Source organism: Mus caroli, chromosome 11 (assembly GCF_900094665.2).
Source record: "Mus caroli chromosome 11, CAROLI_EIJ_v1.1, whole genome shotgun sequence".
Classification (NCBI taxonomy): Eukaryota; Metazoa; Chordata; class Mammalia; order Rodentia; family Muridae; genus Mus; species Mus caroli.
The window spans coordinates 89,099,313-89,120,728 of record NC_034580.1 but is presented as its reverse complement, the minus strand read 5'-3'; the positions used below and the strand labels follow the sequence as shown (position 1 = coordinate 89,120,728).

At 39.8% G+C, this 21,416-nt stretch overlaps 1 protein-coding gene across 4 annotated transcripts in view; it reads right to left on the bottom strand.

Moving 5' to 3' along the window:
* The window catches only part of Ca10 (carbonic anhydrase 10), a 501,450-nt gene that overhangs the window by 217,954 nt on the left and 262,080 nt on the right, over nucleotides 1-21,416 (bottom strand). The window lies entirely within an intron of this gene.

Below are 21,416 nucleotides of genomic sequence, written 5' to 3'. Positions count from 1 at the left end.
AGACAAGTGATTCTCTAAGCCACATGGGTCTGGTCTCACATGGACCACAGAAAGGCTTTATGTATTGGAGTCCAGGGGTCTAAGTACAAGTCTTGATCCATTAAGAGAGTCTCTGATTGCACCAGGTATGGTTGTACATGTCTGCAAATTCAGTGCTTGGGAGGCTGAGTTAGGAAACTCAATTGGAGTCCAAGGTTAACCTGGATCATATAGCAAATTACAGGACAGAGTGGGCTATAGTATGAAACTTTTCTCAAATAAACACTACCACCACCAACAATAACGATTCCAGAATAAACAGCATCTGCATTTGATGAGTTTTTTGGCTCACCATATAAATCCTCTGAGCTCCAGTTTACTCACATGGAAATAGAAATAACATTATTATTTCTTGCCCAGAGCCTCTATGAGCACTCAAGATAATCCAAAGTTACTTTATATAGTCTAAAGAGCTTCTTAAATGTCACTAATTTGGGGAGCAATCAATATCTGGTGATTTACTTATTTTAAGGATTCTGAGGACTGGGGAGACTGAGATACAATGATACATATAGAATCAACGTGGTTTTAATCAAAGTCTAGAGCTGTGGTCTGGCTAGAGCAATAGGTAATGAATTGTTCCTATAGGACCATGCCAAGCTCCAGAGATGCAGGAAGTGAAGTGCGCTGGTAGAAATCAAGGTGACTTTTTATTCTAATTTATTACAATCTAACTTCTTTATCTGTTTCTTTTTTCTTTATGAATGGATTCTATTTACTTCTTACATCCTTTTCAGTCACACTCTTGGAAACCCTTTTTCAGGTCTTTTAAGACTCTTTGGACTTAGCACTCATCAAGCATGAACTTTTCAATGGTAGATGCTTTTATAGGACCCAGCACTGACCGAATGAAATAAGCCCTTCCTATTTAGAAATATTAAATCCCAGAGAGGGTTGAGCACAGATCTGTAGTTCCCTTTGCTTCACCAATCAGTCCTAAGGCTTCAATTACAATATTGTCTTGTTTTCTTTCTCAGAAACATGCAGAAAAAAAGAATGAGTAGCTGGAAGTCTCACTCCAATGCAGGTAGTAAGAGGATGCATGCTAGGGATGGAGGTGGTAGGTGTGCCATTGTATGCTGTAGTTTTGCACAGAAGATAGAACAGGAAAGAACTGGTGGAAGATGACTGGCTGAAATGCTGGTGGAAGATGATTGGCTGAAAAGCTGGTGGACGGTGATTGGCTGGGGAGTACACTCACTTCTAGATGTTGCTGGAGCATTCATGCTCTCCCCAGTTGAGCTGTCTTAATTCTCAATGACACTGGGTTTGGAGGATCAGCAGCAAGTCTATTCTTTCCTCTTCCCAGACTTTCATTCATGCAACAAAGCAGGCTACTTAATGATGAATATATATATTCTAGTGAGATATACATACATATTTCAAATATATATAAATACAGCTCAGCAGCTATTGATTTTTCTCCCCCATTAAAATGCCTTTGGGTGTATTCACAATAGATGCTCTGACAGCAGCCAGTTTGGTAAAGTGAGGTTGGGGGAAAAATGAAAAGAACATGAGCATGGGACTCAGGTACTTCACTAAGCACTTGGTTTACTTCTTCTACTCTTTTCTGCTTGTAGGGTATATCAGGCAGATCTCATACTGTGTCAGTAAAGACACAAAATTCTTTTAAATTTTAATGTAGAGTATCACTTATGCTACTTGTAGGGCTATTGTCTTTTGGCTTTACATCCAGTTTTCAGAGGTTTTTATTTTATTTTATTTTTTTAAATCGTAGTGTACTGGCTGGTTTTGTGTGTCAACTTGACACAGCTGGAGTTATCACAGAGAAAGGAGCTTCAGTTGAGGAAATGCCTCCATGAGATCCAACTGTAAGGCATTTTCTCAATTAGTGATCAAGGGGGAAAGGCCCCTTGTGGGTGGGACCATGCCTGGGCTGGTAGTCTTGGGTTCTATAAGAGAGTAGGCTGAGCAAGCCAGGGGAGGCAAGCCAATAAAGAACATCCCTCCATGGCCTCTGCATCAGCTCCTGCTCCCTGACCTGTCTGAGTTCCAGTCCTGACTTCCTTTGGTGATGAACAGCAGTATGGAAGTGTAAGCCGAATAAACCCTTTCCTCCCCAACTTGCTTCTTGGTCATGATGTTTGTGCAGGAATAGAAACCCTGACTAAGACACGTAGTTAGTTTGTTTATTTATTTATTATTACTTTTATTTTTTTACAGTCCAGCCATTGCCCCCTCCTGGTCCCTCCTCCCATAGTTCCTCATTCCATTCCTCCTCCTTGTCTCCAAGAAGATGTTCTCCCTTCCCCCACCAGGCCTTGCCACATTGTGGGGCCTCAATTCTCTTCTCCCACTTAGGCCAAACAAGCAGTCTTGTTCTGTATATTTGTCAGGGGCCTCAGAGCAGCTCCCATATGCCACCTGGTTGGTGGCTCAGTGTCTGAGAGATCTCAGGTGTCCAGGTTAGTTGAGACTGTTGGCCCTCCTATGGGGTCACCCTCCAATTCAACCATAGGAGTTCATGACAGGCCAAGACTCACACACTTCGGCTTGGCCATCTGAATCCTTGACACACTTAGCCACTGGGAGGCTCACAATGGCTCTCAAGCTGTGAGTCACAAACCCCCAACAGGGGTCCCATAGCAGACCTCATGCATCTCACATATTTGCATTATGATTAAGAACAGTAGCAAAATTACAGTTATGAAATAGCAGTGAAATAATTTTATGGTTGGAGGTTATCACAACATGGCAAACTGTATTAGCTGGTATTAGGAAGTTTGAGAATAATTATCCTAGAGGGAACCTGAGAGGGAGGGGTTGACAGGGAGAAGGATACCTTAGCCACTGCTCTGCATTCCAGGCAATGTTATTGGCCTGGCCTGTTTTACTTTGACAGTGGCAGCATGCAGCTTACCTAGCTTTTTCAGCATGGCATCAACAGCCCATCATGATCCCTCAGAGATCAGAGACATGGCAACAGCAAAGAATGCTCTGGGGTTTATGTCCTCTCAACACCGAGATACCAGCCATAACCAAATGATATGCCTGTTGCAGATGTTGGCATCTGGATACCCTGGCCAAGTTTCTTGGGTTCAGTTCATATGTCTTCCTTTTGTTCTTCCTGATGTAGAAGTGGTGCCAGTCCCTTTCAGTATCATTCTGTGATATTTTACTATTATCCACACCTTTCTAGATCCATTAAAATGCTTGGTGTGGCTACTGCCTCCTGAGCATCCCCAGACAGGCTGATTTTTTTAAATATTTAATATGACTGGCATTGAAAAGCAATAGAATTTCTATTTAACCAGAGGTCCAAAAGCTGAAAACACAAAGGATTTGCCTGTGTTTATGTGAATAACCCCTTAGCTGTTCTCCAGGATGAAATCCTAAATTCTTTGGTGTACACACACACACAATCACCCCCTCACAACAAGAAAATAGAAGGGGACTAGTTGGGTATAGGAAGAGAGTTGGGCAGTGGTGAAGGGACAGAAGACGGGCAGAATATGGTCACAATGAATACATATCTGAAAATGTCATAATGAAACCCATTATTTATGTATTATTAATATATGACAAAAATAAAAACTTCCAAAAATTTCAAGTAAGGAATGATGAGAGTAGGAGAAATAGTATTCTCCAGGGAAGAGCCTCTAAATCTGTTATTCAATATAAAGAGGTTAGCTCTGTAAATATATACATGCAAGTAACAAACAGACTGGACATGTTTTACATCTATCTATCTATCTATCTATCTATCTATCTATCTATCTATCTATCTATCTATTTATCTATTTATCTCTGTATCTGTATCTATATCTGTGCATGTGTGTGTGTATTATATAATACATGTAACTATATTATATGTTAATATTTTATTATATACATATTAAATTAAAAGAGAGATTTGAGAATTGGCAAGGTTGGAGATACATGGAGAGGTTGGAGGAATAAAAGGAGAGGGAGAAATGATGTAATTATACTTTTATTTTAAAAAATTAAAAAAAAAACTATGTTTGGATCATGGATACTCAGCCATACACCCAGAATAATCAAATTAAATACTCATAAGATTGTGACTAGTCAAAACATACAATATACTTGCTTGTAAATACTATTATTAGCAAGAAAATGATTGTTCCATTTCCTGCAGAGTTGTTACAAAAAGGGGCACCTCATTTTATTTGGAGGTCTAAAAAAACAAAAAATGGAAACTGTCTTCTATTTCCTGATTTTTACAAAAGTAGAAGGGAAAGAGGGAAAGGCCATTCCTTTAAGCCAAAGAGGAAAGAATGAAGGAAGGGAGGGGCTGAGGCATGTTCAGTTTTCCTTTTGGAACTAGGCAGTAGATGAAGAACGAACAGGTTTGCAAGGACTGATAAGGGACCAAGTAATTTATGCTCAACATAAACATGAATTTTATAAAGGTAAAAAATATTCAGAGGATTTATTACTTGGAAAGGCAGTGAATTTTCCACCAAATAAAGTGATTAACCAGAGGCAGGGGGCTGCTAGTTTTAGAGAAGGCAGGTTTGCAGCATGGGCAAGAATTACTTTTAAACTTTCTTCCACACTCAGACTACCTAATTTTCTTAATTTTTCTTTTGCTTTTGGTCCATATTTCTAAATTCACAGGTTAAAACCACAAAGGTGAAAATAAGCAGGTGTGTGAGAGAGAAATACAGACCAAAAACATATTCTACGTGAAGAGAAGAGAGAGGGGGAAGGAGGGAAGAGGGAGAAAGGGAAGGATCTCTCTCTCTCTCTCTCCCATTCTCCTCTATTACATTTTAAAGCTGCTGAGTTGGTAGAAAAAAGAGAAATAGGTCATGATCAGAGATGTGTGGTTTTTCTTTTCCTAAATGAGATGATTTGGGTCAAGTTTCTGTACACCAACTTTACATACTATTGTTTCAAAGGCAACTCTCAACAACGAAAAGAAAAGAGCATAATAAAAAATTCATGGGAAAAAAAAGCTGCAATCAATGTAGAATAAGCCTTTGAAAATTAGCCAATTAATCTGGCTTTGCTTTGTTTCCCTCATATCGTGGGACTTAATTTACATAAAAGAAGTTTAATGTGAACACTGAATGCATACACAGAAAATAAGAGTTGAATAAAAGATCATTTATGTATATGACTAGACACTTCAAAGGCTCACAGAGAAAGGCAAGTCACCAAAGGCCACATCTGAAAAGAATTCCAGATTCATGGCTTTCTTAAAATGATCCATGATGGAATCCACAGGGCTGGAAAGGGGCCAACACAGAATCACCCAGACAGTACAGCCAGTTGTATACAGTAGGTACCCTCTAGCTATTATTAGTTTCTATCTTCATTCTCTTAGTGATGGAGCCAGAATCAATGAAAATAAGACATCCAGGGGTACATTTTTAATTCTATGAAACCCTGATCTATATGAAAGAGCTGTCACTTATGTATAGAGGCTACTTATTGTCTACAGTAAATGCTAGTAGGGCTTTTTTATTGGGTAGTCTGAATCTATAACAGCTGAGGAGGAGGCCCCTTCTTGCTCTGCGACTCTTGTGTATCCAGTGCAATGAGGAAGATCACACTGCATAAGAGTTCACCTCACTCTTCCAGAACCTCCATAACACTGCAATCCTGGAGGAGGAAGAAGAGAAGGAGGAGGAAAGGGTGAGAAAACACAACAAAACTAGCTCCCTTAGAAGATCATTAATCCCAGGTTGAGGGTTCTACTCTCATAATCATATCTCACACACTATTTTCAGAATGGTCCATCTCCAAATACTCTGAATTTAGGAATGAAGGTGTCAGTATGGGCATTGGGCAGAAAAGAAAACACAAACATTCAGGCATCACATAAAGAAAAATGTGTTACAAAGGGTCAGGAACCTATAATTGGGTCGTGTTCTCCAAAGTGCACAACCTTTCCAAGCCTCAGATACTTAACTGGAAAACATAGAAACCTCAGCTCTGTCAGTGAAGTGACTTGGTGAGCACATTGCACAAAACAAACAGCTAGAGGACTTTAGCTACAACAACCGCTATTAATATCAGCACAGGAGGCAAGGACTGATCATGAAATTGATCACTATGCTGCCCTCTCTGTCCCCATTACTTTGCCCTTTGTACATCTTCAGCTGAAGTTTTACTTTGCCCAGGTCACTTCCGATTCTTGCTGATTGTGGTGGGCTTATCTGAAGCAGCCTCTTGCTCCCTGTCCCTAGCTTTGCCTTCTGATCCTCTGACCCTTTTAGCTCTGTTTCTTTTTTTTTTTTTTTTTTTTTTTTTTTTGGTTTTTTTCGAGACAGGGTTTCTCTGTATAGCTCTGGCTGTCCTGGAACTCGCTTTGTAGACCAGGCTGGCCTCGAACTCAGAAATCCGCCTGCCTCTGCCTCCCGAGTGCTGGGATTAAAGGCGTGCGCCACCACGCCCGGCTTAGCTCTGTTTCTTAAGAGAGGCCCTTCCTTAGATTCTGATCAATTACTGGGAGATCAGAGTCCATTGTGAGCTCCCACCAGGGGGGGTAAAAACAGTCTATGGACAAGAAGACTTCCCTAAAGCATGGTCTTCCTGATCACTGTCCCAGTTTGTCATTTGTCCACATCTCATAAAAGTTCTTTATACCATGAAATCCCTGAAATGGATTTGTAGTGGATAATCTCCTCTAGGACAGCTTTGAACAACCTTTTTTTTTTTTCCTACCTGCCAAACTTTGCTTCCCAGGACTTAACTGTAACAGAATGTTGAGCAATACAAACACCAGATTCAGGAGCCACAACAAGGCAGATGGCACCTGCTTTTCTCTCTGTGTCACATCTGTGTGCAAACTGCTCTCTCACTGCTCTGAGGCTGTGGCTTTTCAGATCTATTTCTAGACTAAGATACACAAGGAACTCATGAAAGTTAAGCCAAATCTCATTCTGTCAAGACAACTCCTTCGCTAGCACCAAGTCACCTGAGTCTGGGGAGTCTCCTCTTTAATTTTTTAATGACCTGGTGGCAAATTTAGCTTTCATGGTAATTCGAGAATTCATTAGAATGATGTGAGAAAGAATTGTACATGTGATTAGAACACAAATTTAATCATTCATCACCATCAAACATGCAATTGCCCTTTGTACAGAGTACTGGCAATTTGAAAAGCTTACCCAAGTTTCAGAGTCGAGAGTTTTTAATGGGGTTCCATTATTCCTGCCAGATTGTTCAAATAATTGGCCAGGCAATCAGGCAATGAGCCTCCATAACCAATCTCTCTTCCTCATGACTTGATTGAGATCAGATAGCCCAAAGCTTTAACTCTTTAATGACACAATTGATCTTTATTGTGTGGTCGGCTCCCACAGCTTAGTCATCTGGCTAGTGTATCTGGGGACAAACTAGAGTTACCTCATAGCAAAACCCCATGTTTTGCATGCTGCATGTTACTACCATGGTTTGGATCTTGAATGCACCTATTATGAAGGATTTAAACAATTCCTTATTCCTGGCATTATTCTGGGATTATGGAAAGTTGAAGAAGAATGGCCTTGTGGGAAGAAGTTATATCATTGGGGAATGCTCACCATGAATGGCAATTCTACTCCTACTGCTTAGAAAATTAATGATTACTAGCTACAATATAGGGGCAAGAGCCAGTGGCCAGCCAAATATTTTTTCACATGGGGACAGAGATTATGCATCTTGATTGGTTTGTAAATACTTAAAACTTGGTATTCTCTTAGCAGATACTTGTTGAGTTCATCAGAGATTAAATAATCAGATTTTAAAGAAATAGGTAGCCAACTGTATTCTCCATTGCTCCCATGACCTGTCCTCTACCCCTTCCTGGTTAGATTTATTTATGACATTGCAGACCTCAAAATCTTTGGTCTTCTTCCTTCTATAGAGTTTTTAAAAAACTTTCATTGGGCTCCTTCCATGATCACCATTTCTTCCTATTGCAGGAGAGACTATGAGTTCCAACACAAAGCTATACTGTTGCCTTCACACATTTTCAGCTGGGATTTTGCAGCTCTGGATGCTGAGGAAGTGAAACAGAAAACATTGTGCAAGAAAATCCAATTCCTCCCTGAGTGGCAGAGGCGCCTCAATGCAGGAGAGCATTCCAAATCCTGGTGCTCATTCCTCTCCGCACGATATTAATGTCACTTCAGTTGCCACTCCATTACTTATTATTAGTCAAGTCAATAAGCAACCCGCAGGCTGGAAACTTACTGCCTGTCAAACTGAAGCACGGAGGTGGAACTGTTAGCTCAAGCTGATATTGCAAGTGTCAAAGGGCATACTGGCTCCCCAGAGAGGGTTGACAAGTAAAGTTTGGTCCACCAATCACTGAGTGCCTAGTTTTTGTGTCACATGATGTTCTGGGAGGGGATGGAGAGACCAGCATGAAAAGGCACAGTTCTCTCCCTGGGACCAAGCATCTAGGAGATGGTAGAGATGAGCAGAAGTAGAATTGATTTTTTTTCTATTAGGTTATTACTAACCAAATGCCATCAGGGTTTGTATGTCTATTTCAGAGGTATAACTGGAATAGTCAGCATCACAACCATATTGCTGCAGCCTGATGTTCCTAAGTGTAATTCCCTGACTCATTTTCTCTAGGCCTTCACTGGTGGCATTCTATGTAAGTTATGTATTTGCTGATTTGTTATCTCTTCCCACTAGCATGTAAGCAAGAAACTTGTGCAGTTTGGTTCCTAGCAGTATCTCTACTGCCTTGATGTATGTCTTAATGTAGTAGATGTTCAATAGAAATGTTAGTGAATACATGAATGAATCTACTAAATCACACCTTCCCTAACTGTCTAAGACTCTTGACTTTTAGTGAAAAAATAAAGTTGTGATTGTGGTAAGATGAGCCCTCCAGAGTGGGTTGGCTATAGTTCCTAACCTGACAGGCTATGGAAGAATATCTATTGATAAGTAAAGTGAATACAGTTCTTGTTACAAAGCAAGTGAGGAGAACAAGACAAAATGCTGGGGAGATGGCTGAGACAAGGTACTTGTTGTGCAAGAAAGAAGAGATCAGTTCAATTCCTAAAGCCCATGTGAAAGGGGGCAAAGGATGTGCATGGTGGTGTCCAGTTCTGGGAAGCAGAGTCAAGCGCATCCCTGAGGCTTGCTGGCTATAATCATTGAGCCTCAGATTCCAAGAAGAGACCTTCTTTCAAAAAAGGAGTATTGCTTTTGAAGGGTGGCATTCAAGGTTGATCTCTGGCCTCTATATGCCACATGTATTTGCATATCTGCATACACAGGAAAATACACACACACAAATATAACAAAACACTTCATATTTTATTATGTCACCAGTGACACCCATTAAGGGCAGGCCATAAGTGTCCTTTGCTGGTTGTCATTATTTGTGAATGAGATGTACTCTTAGATTAGATTCACACCTAGAAGCAATTCATAACTTGTTCTCCCAGGACAGAACCTGGCGTCCTGGCTTGTGAGTCCAAGCTGCAAACACAAAAAGTATCTTTCCAGAAGGAAATGTAATTGAGAAATACCAATCCCACCTAATTATTTCCAATGCATTCTGAAAACGTCTCAAAACGAATTTCACATAAAATGTACATCAACACAGCATGATGATAATGGACTGTTTGTACATTATTCAGTCTTTAAGTAAGCCTGAGTTTCCCTTAAACATTCTATCACAGGATTTAAGTAAAAAAAGTATAACACACACACACACACACAGAGAGAGAGAGAGAGAGAGAGAGAGAGAGAGAGAGAGAGAGAGAGAGAATAATCGAGAGACAGAGACAGAGGAAAATATACTTTGCTTTGGCTTTTTTGTTTATCTGGAAGCCATTCATCTTATCTGTTACCCCCTCCCCTCCCCCACTTTTTTTTTTGGTAAACATTAATCTGCACAGATGGTGAACCATGGTAATCTCTGCTACCAGCTGCAGAGAAGAATTTTTAATGAAATGGGAATTTAAAGGTTTTTACTGAAAGCACTAGAGTCTCTTTGACTCTCTAATAATGTTCAAATTATTTCTACTGCCATGGGTTATAAATGTGTGATTGTGGGGTTGCTTCTAGGAGAAGCTGACCTACTGACAAAGAAGAATGATGTCCTTAGTCTGCTCTGTCCTGCCCTGTGTAAGTGCATAATGTGCCCAGAAGGCACTTGATGTCTAAAATGACTAGATTTAGCTCTTAAATCAACCCTATGGTAAAGTACAACCCTGTTCCATGTCTGTCTATTGTTGTAGCTATCTCTCCTGATCCTCTGGCTTTCATTTAAATAAACTTCAAGTGTTGTATTACTGCTTTAGCTGATTCTCCTCTGTTAGTTTCTGGTGGTTTTCTATTGGCATAGTGCCACTTAGACTGATCACTTGTTATTTTGACAAATCTAGCTTGTACTGAAGATGTCTCCGTACAGAGGACACCCATGTGCCAGCTAGTCCTGTATCAACTTGACATACAAACTAGAGTTGTCTGAAAGGAGGGAGACTTAGTTGAAAAGAAATCCCTCCATAAGATCTGGCTGTAAGTCATTTTTGTAATTAATGATAGACTGGGGGGGGAGCACAACCCATTTGGATGGTTTCATCCCTGGGCTGGTGGTCCTGGGATAGGTCTCTACAAAGACAGGTTAAGCAAGCCATGGGAAGCAAGTCAGTAAGCAGCATCCCTCCATGGCTTCTGCATCAATTCCTGTGTCCAGGATCCTGCCCTGCTTGAGTTCCTATCCTAACTTTCTTCCTTTGGTGATGGACAGCAATGTGGACATGTAAGTTGAATAAATCCTTTCCTCCCCAACTTGCTTTATAGTCATGGTGTTTTGTTGCAGCAGTAGAAACCCTAATTAAGTCAACCTATGAGCAACTCTGTTGGGCTCGCTCAGTGTCCACACAATCTCCCATCCTTCTCAATTTTTGTCTGAGAGGGATGGTGTTGAATAGTTATGATAATTTTCAAATAAAAATAAATTTACCTTGAAGTTCATAGCTTTTTACAAAAGGTTTCATAAAAAGTTTCTCTCTCTCTCTCTCTCTCTCTCTCTCTCNCNCACACACACACACACACACACACACACACACACACACAAACACACACACACATACATGAAAAAACAATGCTGTTTAAGCTAAATTATTTTGCTCACATTAAATAAAGACACATTTATAAATATATATGTATGTCTAGAGATATTAAAATGCAGTGAAGTAAGATGATGCCTTATAATAGTTATAAAGTGTAAATTACAAAGAGGAAGAAACTCAAAGGGAATCCAAATTTAGAAAGGGCCAATTTTTTTAAGAGTAGCCATAAAAACAATCTTAAGGTGGAGAAGTTCATTGTGGCTAACATTAATTATGAGAACTTTAGTCTTGAACATTGAATAATCACGAGTGCTTGTTTCATCACAAGCACAAGAACACACACTTTACAATGCATACAAAAGATCTTGGAGGCATAAGCAGTTCAGTGAGAACTCACTGGGGTGGAAAGAGTACAACAATCACCTTTAAGTATGAAGAGTATGTCATAAAACCCTTCAGATTGACTAAATCCATGAATCCATGAGTATTGAACTTCATATATATTATATGTGTCTTAACACACAGGTTTAATGGCATTTCTATCCTACTTAAGTACTTGTTACAACTGGGACTCCAACTTTTTCTAACTTTAGTTGGATGTGTGCAACAAAATTAATGTGCAGCTCCTTTTCCTTCTTCAAAATCCCCAAAGTAGCCATGCTGGCAACATGGGTGGGTCAAAGAGAAGCCATAAATTTCCTCTTTTAACTGAAAAGGATGAAGTTTAACAAGGGAATAAAGATAGTTTCTTCTTGATGTTGACAGGATATATGTGGGGAGAGTTGTTTTAACATAAGTGGCAATGTAGATGCAATCAGTCCGACAACTAAGATAGCTACTAACATGTAGGTAACATGTAGCAGGGGGATAGACTGGACACAAGGGTGCTTTACATCCTGGGCATGGGAGGAGCTAAATAATGGTATCATGATAATGTTACATAATGTTACACAGAATAGCATACAAATGAAAACTGATAAATCATTTCTTCCTCAAATTTTCAATTTCATATATACCATGGATAGCAGAAGCCATAGTAAATGATCCACATGTAAGAAGGGTCCATCACAGATATTTAAAAGTCATGAGGTTTGGGATCTGGCCTTGATTCTATCATGAACTTGTTTTGTGATCCAGATTGAGTTACTAGGCTTCTTCAGACTTTAGTTTCCCTATGTATAAATCTATTCATGTGTTCTTCAGGCCTTGTTACTATAAGACATTGCCAGGACCAATGAAAAACTCACCAGAAAGTTTAAAATGGGAACATCCCTTATAGATCTTTGGTAGTATTCCACATGATGCCTATTTATTAGGTAGGGGCTCAGGACCATGGACAGAGCTATCCAAAAGAATGAGGTAGAAAGGGAGAATAGCGTATTGGGAGGGTGTGTGGTGGTGGTGGTGGTGGTGGTGGTGGTGGTGGTGGTGGTGAAGACTACCACATCTTAGGAGAAGACTGGCTCCAAGTATCCTAAATGAAGCTGCTCATTAGATTGTGTTCCCGTGGCACTCTTGCACTCCACAGAGGTATTGATCAGAACTCAGCAAAATATCCCTGGCAAGATCATGGGTTTCTTGAAGAAGGGACTCTTGAGTGCTTACCAGCACTCTGCTCTCTTGAGTCCCATGTCTAGGCACATGTATGTTCACCAGAATTTTGGTGATTATGCCATGGGTGTTGGGGAGGACTCAAAGACAGAGCTCATTAGTAGATTTAGTAAGCACTTCACTGCTAAGACAGACAACAAAAGGTTGTTAACAGTGTGTATGTACTGACTGAGCAGAAAACTTCAGGTTCTGTAGCCCATTGTCAACACCGATCTCTGTGAAACAAGTTCCATAATCATCCGGCAGATTTAAACAGACTATCACTAATACAGCACCATTTAAAAATGAACAGGGTCTCAGTCCTTCATAAAATTGTAAAGATTCTGTAAGTCAAAAGACACTGTCAATAAGACAAAAACTCCACCAACAGATTGGTAAAGGATCTTTACCAATCCTAAATCTGATAGGGGACTAATATCCAATATATACAAAGAACTCAAGAAGCTGGACTCCAGAAAATCAAATAACCCCATTAAAAATGGAGTACAGAGTTAAACAAAGAATTCTCAACTGAGGAATACCAAATAGCTGAGAAGCACCTGAAAAAATGTTCAACATCCTTAATCATCAGGGAAATGCAAATCAAAACAACTCTGAGATTCCACCTCACACCAGGCAAAATGGCTAAGATCAAAAATTCACGTGACAGCAGATGCTGGCAGGGATGTAGTGAAAGAGAAACACTCCTCCACTGCTGGTGGAAGCTTGTACAACCACTCTGGAAATCAGACTGGCGGTTCCTCAGAAAGTTGGACATAGAAGTTGGACATACCAGAAGATCCATCTTATACGCAGAAGATGTTCCAACTTGTAATAAGGACACATGCTTCACTGTGTTCATAGCAGCCTTATTTATAATAGCCAGAATCTGGAAAGAACCCAGATGTCCCTCAACAGAGGAATGGACAATGAATTTATGAAATTCTTAGGCAAATGGATGGATCTGGAGGATATTATCCTGAGTGAGGTAACCTAATCACCAAAGAACACCCATGATATCCACTCACTGATAAGTGGATATTAGCCCAGAAACTTAGAATACCCAAGATACCATTTGCGAAACACATGAAACTCAAGAAGGAAGACCAAAATGTGGATACTTCGTACCTTCTTAGAATGGGGAACAAAATTCCCATGACAGGAGTTACAGAGAAAACGTTTGGAGCTGAGACAGAAGGAAGGACCATCCAGAGACTAACCCACCCGGGGATCCATCCCATCAACACCCACCAAACCCAGACACTATTGCATATGCCAGCAAGATTTTACTGACAGGACCCTGATATAGCTGTCTCGTGTGAGACTATGTCAGTGCCTGGCAAATACAGAAGTGGATGCTCACAGTCATCTATTGGATGGAACACGGGGCCCCCAATGGAGGAGCTAGAGAAAGTACCCAAGGAGCTGAAGGGGTCTGTAACCCTATAGGAAGAACAACAATATGAACTAACCAGTACCCCCAGAGCTCGCATTTCCAGCTGCATAAGTAGCAGAAGATGGCCTAGTTGGCCATCATTGGTAGAAGAGACCCTTGGTCTTATGAAGATTATATGCCCCAGTACAGGAGAATGCCAGAGCCAGGAAGCAGGAGTGGGTGGCCTGGGGAGCAGGGCAGGGTGGTGGTGGTATAGGGGGACCCTTGGGATAGCATTTGATGTAAATGAAGAAAATATGTAATAAAAACCAAAAAATTAAAAATAAAATATAAAAATAAAAAATAAAATAAATAAAAAAAAATGAACAGGGTCTCAGTCCTTCTGGTTACTGTTAAAAACCACTTTGACCAAAATAAACTTGGTAGAAGAAAGTTTTATCTTACTCCTCTAGGTCACAGTCCATAATTAAGGGAAGAAAGGGAAGGAACCTATGTTAAGAACCTGAAGGAAAGAGCCATGGAGGAACACCCCTTGTTGGTTTTCGGTCTGGCTTATGCTCAGCTAGCTTTCTTCAAGACTCCCTGTTGAGGAGTTAGTGGATTGATGCTCCCATATCAATTAGTAGTCAAGACAATGGACAGAGGCATGTCCATGGGTCAATATGGGAGATGTGGTTCTTCAGTTAAGGTTTCTTTTTCCTAAGTAACTCTAGGCTGTGTCAAAATGAAAAATAAAGACTAGCAATGATACTCATTTAAGGCCAGATGGCCTAGGTCCAGAAGTCCAAGGGTGACAACATTATAAAGAGAATAAACATTCACACCAATTCTAAAAAGCATTTCTTGTTCTATGGTGCAATATAACTGAGCCAATGAATTGTAGGGCACCAAAAAGGAGGAAGATAGACACTTTTGAATTTAAGTCCATACTCACCAAGATGGGGTAAAGAAGAAGAAGGTAGGAGTTACTAAACTCAAGCCACAGACTTTCTTACCAGTGTGTGTGTGTGTGTGTGTGTGTGTGTGTGTGTGTGTGCATGCTCGCTGTGCACGCATGTGTGGAAGGCTAGAGAGACATTGTTTCTCCTCTTCTATTGTTCTTTGCCTTATTCCCTTGGGGCCATTTTTCTAGATATACCTGGAGCTAAATCTCTTTTGGCTTAGCTAGTAGCCAGTAAGCCCCAATAATCCTGTCTCCACTCTCCCTCCCTCCCAGTACTTTTACAGGTGTGTGAGGCAACACCTGGTTCCTTATGTAGATGCTGAGGATCCAAATTCAGGCCCCATGCTTCTTCAGCAAGGGCTCTTACTCATGGTGCCATCTTTACAGTCCCATAGATCATTATTTAATTAGTCTTATTAAGCACATTAGTCTTATTGTTACACACTTCTTTCTTTTCTTTTCTTTTCTTTTCTTTTCTTTTCTTTTCTTTTCTTTTCTTTTCTTTTCTTTTCTTTCTTTCTTTCTTTCTTTCTTTCTTTTTTTGATTCAGGAATGTGACTTACAGTCATAACATTCTGTCTTACCCTTTCCATATAAGGAAGGTAAAAGCCAGAAAAGAAGTCAATGGTGCAGAGCCAACAATGTAAAATTGATAATAACTGACTGTACTTACATAGTTAGCAGCCCTTCCTTAGAGACTGCCCTGTTGATCCAGGAATTGCCAATAGCTTTTTTTGGTTCATGGCTTTATAGGGCATGCTATGCTATTTTGCCCATCATGAAAGAGCTGGCAGTTCACAAATTACCTGAGGGCAGGATCACACTCTAAAGTGACTTGAGCGAATGATTTGTGTGGGTTAATGTGCACCTCCTATGGCCATGCTGTCATCAAAACACTGGGTTGAATCAAATAAGTCCATCAAGGTACTATAAAATATGCATGCAAAGAGGATGGATGTGATGTTGTTGAGAATAATAAAACAGTCCATAAAAGCTACAAAATAAATCAGCTGTTCTTTCAGGCATGGCGTACCAAACACCACATACATCCATATATATTATATATGCTGTAAGCATACATATATTATATATGAGCACTTATTGACATTCTCAGAGAAACACAAAGTGATTAAGGTGTTTGCATTATAGAAGGACTTGCTACTGAGTAAGTATTGGCAACATAGGACTGAAATGAAGCTATGGTCTCTGATCAATGGCCTTGCCAAGGGCATCTCTCTAGAGAATGCTTCTTGTGGAGAACATGTGTATCCCTAGAAAAGATGAATTATACACAGGCAACACAGGACAGATTATTCTTATTCTATGACTCTGGCAGGTAGCTCCAAGGTGCTTTAAAGGGATTTTGTGTTTTCGTCCATACTGTGATTTTAGTCTCAGGTTGTGGGAAAAATATATCCCCAGACTTTAGCTTACATAGTCAAGGTGTTAGGAGGTGGATATTCCTTGCCTTTCCTCACTCTTTTCATCAATCTCTGTCCTTTCTTTCCTTTCATTCTAACTGTCTCCATTCTAACTGTTTGTTTATTTATATTTTAGTTTTTGGAATACTCACTCAAATGCCAATTGTTTCTCTGTACATTTATCAGCAATGTTAGTGACACTTACGGACATCTTGTGACAGACCAGTTGCTAGGTGTCCATGGAAGAGTCATGGACATTAACAAACTACCACCCTAACCCTCAAAGACACACCATCTAGTCAGCAAATCCTGTGCAAGCAAAAATTAGTGACATTACCAAGAAAAATAAAATACATTCCCTGAAGAAAGAAAATGATCAAAGGATGACTAATTTGTACTGTAGAGAATTTGGGAAAGTGTCCCATCCAATTTGAGAACTAGATGAAAGATTAGGGATTTTAATAGTGTAGAAGAAGAAAACACTATCCTTTAAACCAGGGAACAGCAGACTAGGAGATGGGATGAGAAAGGAAGCAATTATATTCAGTCTTTTGTTTTGAGTTCAAGACAGGGCTTAGGTATACACAGCAGTCTGGACATGAAATTTCAATCCTTTTTCCTCCGCCATCTTAATGCTGAGATTACAGTCACGAGCGTTTCTTTCCAAGCACCAAGGCAAGTTTGGGAAGAATGGAAAGGACCATTTTTCCTGATGGCAAAAGGGGTAGAAGCTATTCTGTAGAATGACTGAGAGACTTTATTCGCCTGTGTCATGTATCCACCCACTGAGGGAGCTCACCTGTGAAATATATAACCTTTCATTTCCTTATGATTAACTCAGAGGTGAAAAGAAAACAAACAAACAATCAAATAAACACTACCTCAAACTGATTCCCTGAGATATTACCAAGCCAGTCTTGTTAGAGCTTGCCAACTGTATGTTTTCTTTTTCTTTCAGAGATCTAATTTTTTCTTCTATTACCTTCCTTATCTTAAGAAATTTCTAGTGTTTAGACTTCTCAATATATGGACAGGATTCAAACTTCCTCATGATTGTATTCTAGGCAAACAAGGACCATGAAATGTTCCCCTGGAACTGGGTCATTCTGTTTTGCAACAGCCAGTTGAAAAATTATCAGAAATTTTGTAAGCTAGTTGAGTTGATATAATATTGGTATAAAATGGCCACGATGGGGGGGATTTATAGCATGGAAACTGGCAGAAGCTAGTAATCAAGGCCCTCATTTCCATAGAGTTGGTTGTTAGATTTTTATAAACATTAAAAATGTTTATAAAACATTTTTTATGCCTAAACAGGGCATATAGGTCTTGAATTTCTACAAATATTCCAAATTAGTTACTCAAGAAGACCCAAGTAGCTTTGAGAGGGTTATCAGCTCACTGCATAGGTATAGGACATTAGGATCTCAGGAAATATGTCAGAGATTAGCAATGATGCTGAGCAAGGATCTACCATCAAGAGTGCTGTGTGATGTCAGTGAAAGAGAACCAGGAGAGAGTAGTACCTGTGGTGGCTTGAGTGAGACTGGCCCTTATGGGCTCATAGATTTGAATGCTTGGTCATCAGGGAGTGGTGCTATTTGAAAGGATTAGGAGGTATGCCTTTATTGGAGGAAGTGTGTCATTGGAACGGGCTTTGAGTTTTTAAAAAGCCAATTCCAAGCCCAGAGCCTCTCTCTTCCTCCTGCCTATAGATCTGGATGTAGAAAGCCCAGCTGCTTCTCTAGCACCATGACTGCATGTCTGCCACCATGCTTCTTGCCAAGCTGATAATGAACCAAACCTCCGAAAAATATAAGCAAGCCCCCAATTAAATGCTTCTTCTTTTTTAAAGTAAGAGTTCCTGTGGTCATAGTGTCTTGTCACAGTAATAGATTACCAACTAAGACAGTACCTGAGATTCTGATTCTAATTATTATTGTCTATGTTAATACAGTTCATTTTTAGATAAAAAACAAACCAGCAAAATGAAAATTGTAGCACTTACGTAATAAAATTACAAGGAAGATTAAATAAGGTCATGTTGAAGACACTCGCGATAACGCACATAGAATAAAGTACTCATTTACTGGTAACCTTGAACACAGTGCAACTTGAAATGCCAGGACAGCCCTCTAACTCATATGATTCCCCTAAAGTTGTCACCCTTTCCTGAGAGTCTGTACAAAAATTAGAATACCCTGAGCTATCTCATAGAGTAGAGGGTGCTATGTTGTTGGCATTCGCTAACCATTCTACCCTCCTTTAATTTTCTCTGTACTACACCTAGAAAGATAAAGTTGATGCTTCGCAGACACCTTGTACCCAGCTGTCCCAAGTGACTGAAGTCAGCAACAAGCCCCGGTTTGGGAAGATACAAGAAAGAAGTCAAACTTTTCCTTTCACAGCTATTTTTATGTTGCAGACTGTGGAGACCCTAATATTTTCTACAGCTAAGTTCCCAAGTCTTTACTTGTCTGCCAGTGGCAGAGGGAGGTACCTGTGTCAGCTATTGTGAGCCTCTGATAGTAAGAAACACTTCCATGGTGTCTACAACTTCTTACTAGAAGTTAGACTTGGTGATTCAGATGTGATACCTCTTCTAGACCTTTTAATCATGTATAATGCATTCACACACACATGCACACACACATATGCACACACACATGCGCACATATGTGCATGCACACATATTCCTAAATATAACTTGTTCAGTCCATATAATGCCACCTGTAAGTATGTTTTCATGGTTGACTGTTTGTTAGTGGACAACCAGTTGCTGTGCTCTTTCCTGGAGAAGGTCACTTCTCCTATTCCCACCTGCCCTCAGCTACCTATAGCTCTTTATGTAGAGTTGATAACAATCAGTGAAAGAAGTTTTGGTGAACCTGGAGGTAAATGGGAGGGGTTTATGTAAGAGTCTGAGTGTAGGAAAGGAAAAGGAGAGATGTCATTAAATTATAGTCTAAAAGAGGTCATTGCTTAAAATGGCCAGAGATAAATTGATGCTCTATAGCCAGATCTTAACAGATAAACAGGATTTGGAAGAGTTACAGAGACACCTAGGATAATGTACACAAACCACCGGACCATGCTTGGCATGTGACAGGCTTTTAACAAACACAGGTTGTCTTTTCTTCCTAACTCATCTTCTAGCCTTTCTCCATGAAAAAAAAAAGAAAGAAAGAAAGAAAGAAAGAAAGAAAGAAAGAAAGAAAGAAAGAAAGAAAGAAAGAAAGAAAGATGCAAATCACAGTGATTTATAATTAGCATGAATTGTTTTGCATTGTCTACATAAAATGTTTGGCAACATGTATTCTGGCCCTGAAAAAAAATAATCCAGTCTGCTATCCTAAGTCAATTTTATACATGTAAATACTCAATGGAAGCCAAAGAATATTAGTAACCTGTAGCCATTGTATATTCAATTATGTGGTAGTTGATAATTATCCTTGAAACTGATAGAAAATGGCTTTTATTGTTAAGGTTTTCTTTAGGATCTAAGAGCTTGATGTATATTCATTAATGGATTTTTAGCAGAGATAGAGTCCAGCCACTATCAACTCATCACTTTAAAGTTGATTTATTTCCCTCCAAGATGAACATATATTCTTGGAGTGATTATTTAGAGGACAAAACTAAACATTTAGTTCTCCTTTCTCTGTTTTTTTTCTTTCTTTCCTTTTTTTTTTTTTTAAGGCCAAGTTCTTTTCAAGTTGTTTTCTAAGCAATTGTAGTCACTTCTCTGAATTAAATGTCAGAGACAGCCAGATTAGGATAGCCTCTGACCCCTACACCAAGAAAACCATGTGAGAGAGTGTTAGACGTCCTCATGATAAACCAGGCACCTTCCATTAACCTTGTTTCAGATGATAACATGAGGACACTGACAGCTTTCCTCAGTCTTGTTTCTGGTACCCCAGGCAACTTTTCATGTTAGAGTTAGGCACTACTAGATGGAGGTTTGCAAAAGAGAAATGTAGCTATAAGTTGAAGGAACAACAATTCCAAAGTCACTGTCTGCCTCTCTGACTTCCATTGTCTGTTGGCTTTTCCGGGTGCTAGCACTTTTAGAAATAGGGTTCTGTGCTGACTGACAGGGCTTCAGACTTGTTTGCAGGCATCCAGTTGGATGAGGTTGGTCAGAGCAAGTACTGTAGCTTAGACCTAGGTCTGCATCTGTACATAGACAGAGGCAGAGCTGGGGTGTCATAAGAGCGCCCCTACTTAACAATTTTGAGAGAAACATGATCAATCAAGTTAACATATGCCTTTGACCTTAATTTACAGCTCAGGGCTCTGACCACTGATAGCTTCACAGAATGAAGACAAGCACTGCTCCTACAACCACAAGGACCTGGGTCATCCTCCTTACATTGCACTTCGAGTCTGCATTTCAGTTTTTATTCTCTTGTAAACTTACATTCTTTTAATTTTAGAATGTGATTTATGGTTAACAAATTTTACCTTTGGGGTGGATTTTAGTGAATTTTAACACATAATTGCATTCATATGGCCAGCAACAAAATGTAACTACAATGCAACCCAACCATCTCCAGCACTTCCTCATGAAGTTAACTTGGGTGTAAACTCTTTCTTCCCACTATTTCTCTATCTTTGTAAGTCTTTTGTTAGTTCTCCGTCACGTTTTCTTCCTTGCCTTTCCCAGAATGTTATTTCCATGGACTCATAGAATATGTAACTCTCAAGAGAGGTTTCTATTCCTTAGCACAATGTCAGCCTGTAAGGTTTTAGCTGTGGTACTGCTCTTATTCACTGAAGTGTGCAAGGAATTCACTCCCTTTTATTGCCTATTGTATGGTGTACCAGAATTTATTCACCCATCCATTCAAAGACATCAGTGATTTGCTTCAGCCAGTGAAGGCTGACTTCCTGAGTTCCATGGTAGAAGGAGAGAACGAATTCCCACGTGTTGTCCTCTGACCTTCCCATATTGTCACAGCAGAGAGAGAGAGAGAGAGAGAGAGAGAGAGAGAGAGAGA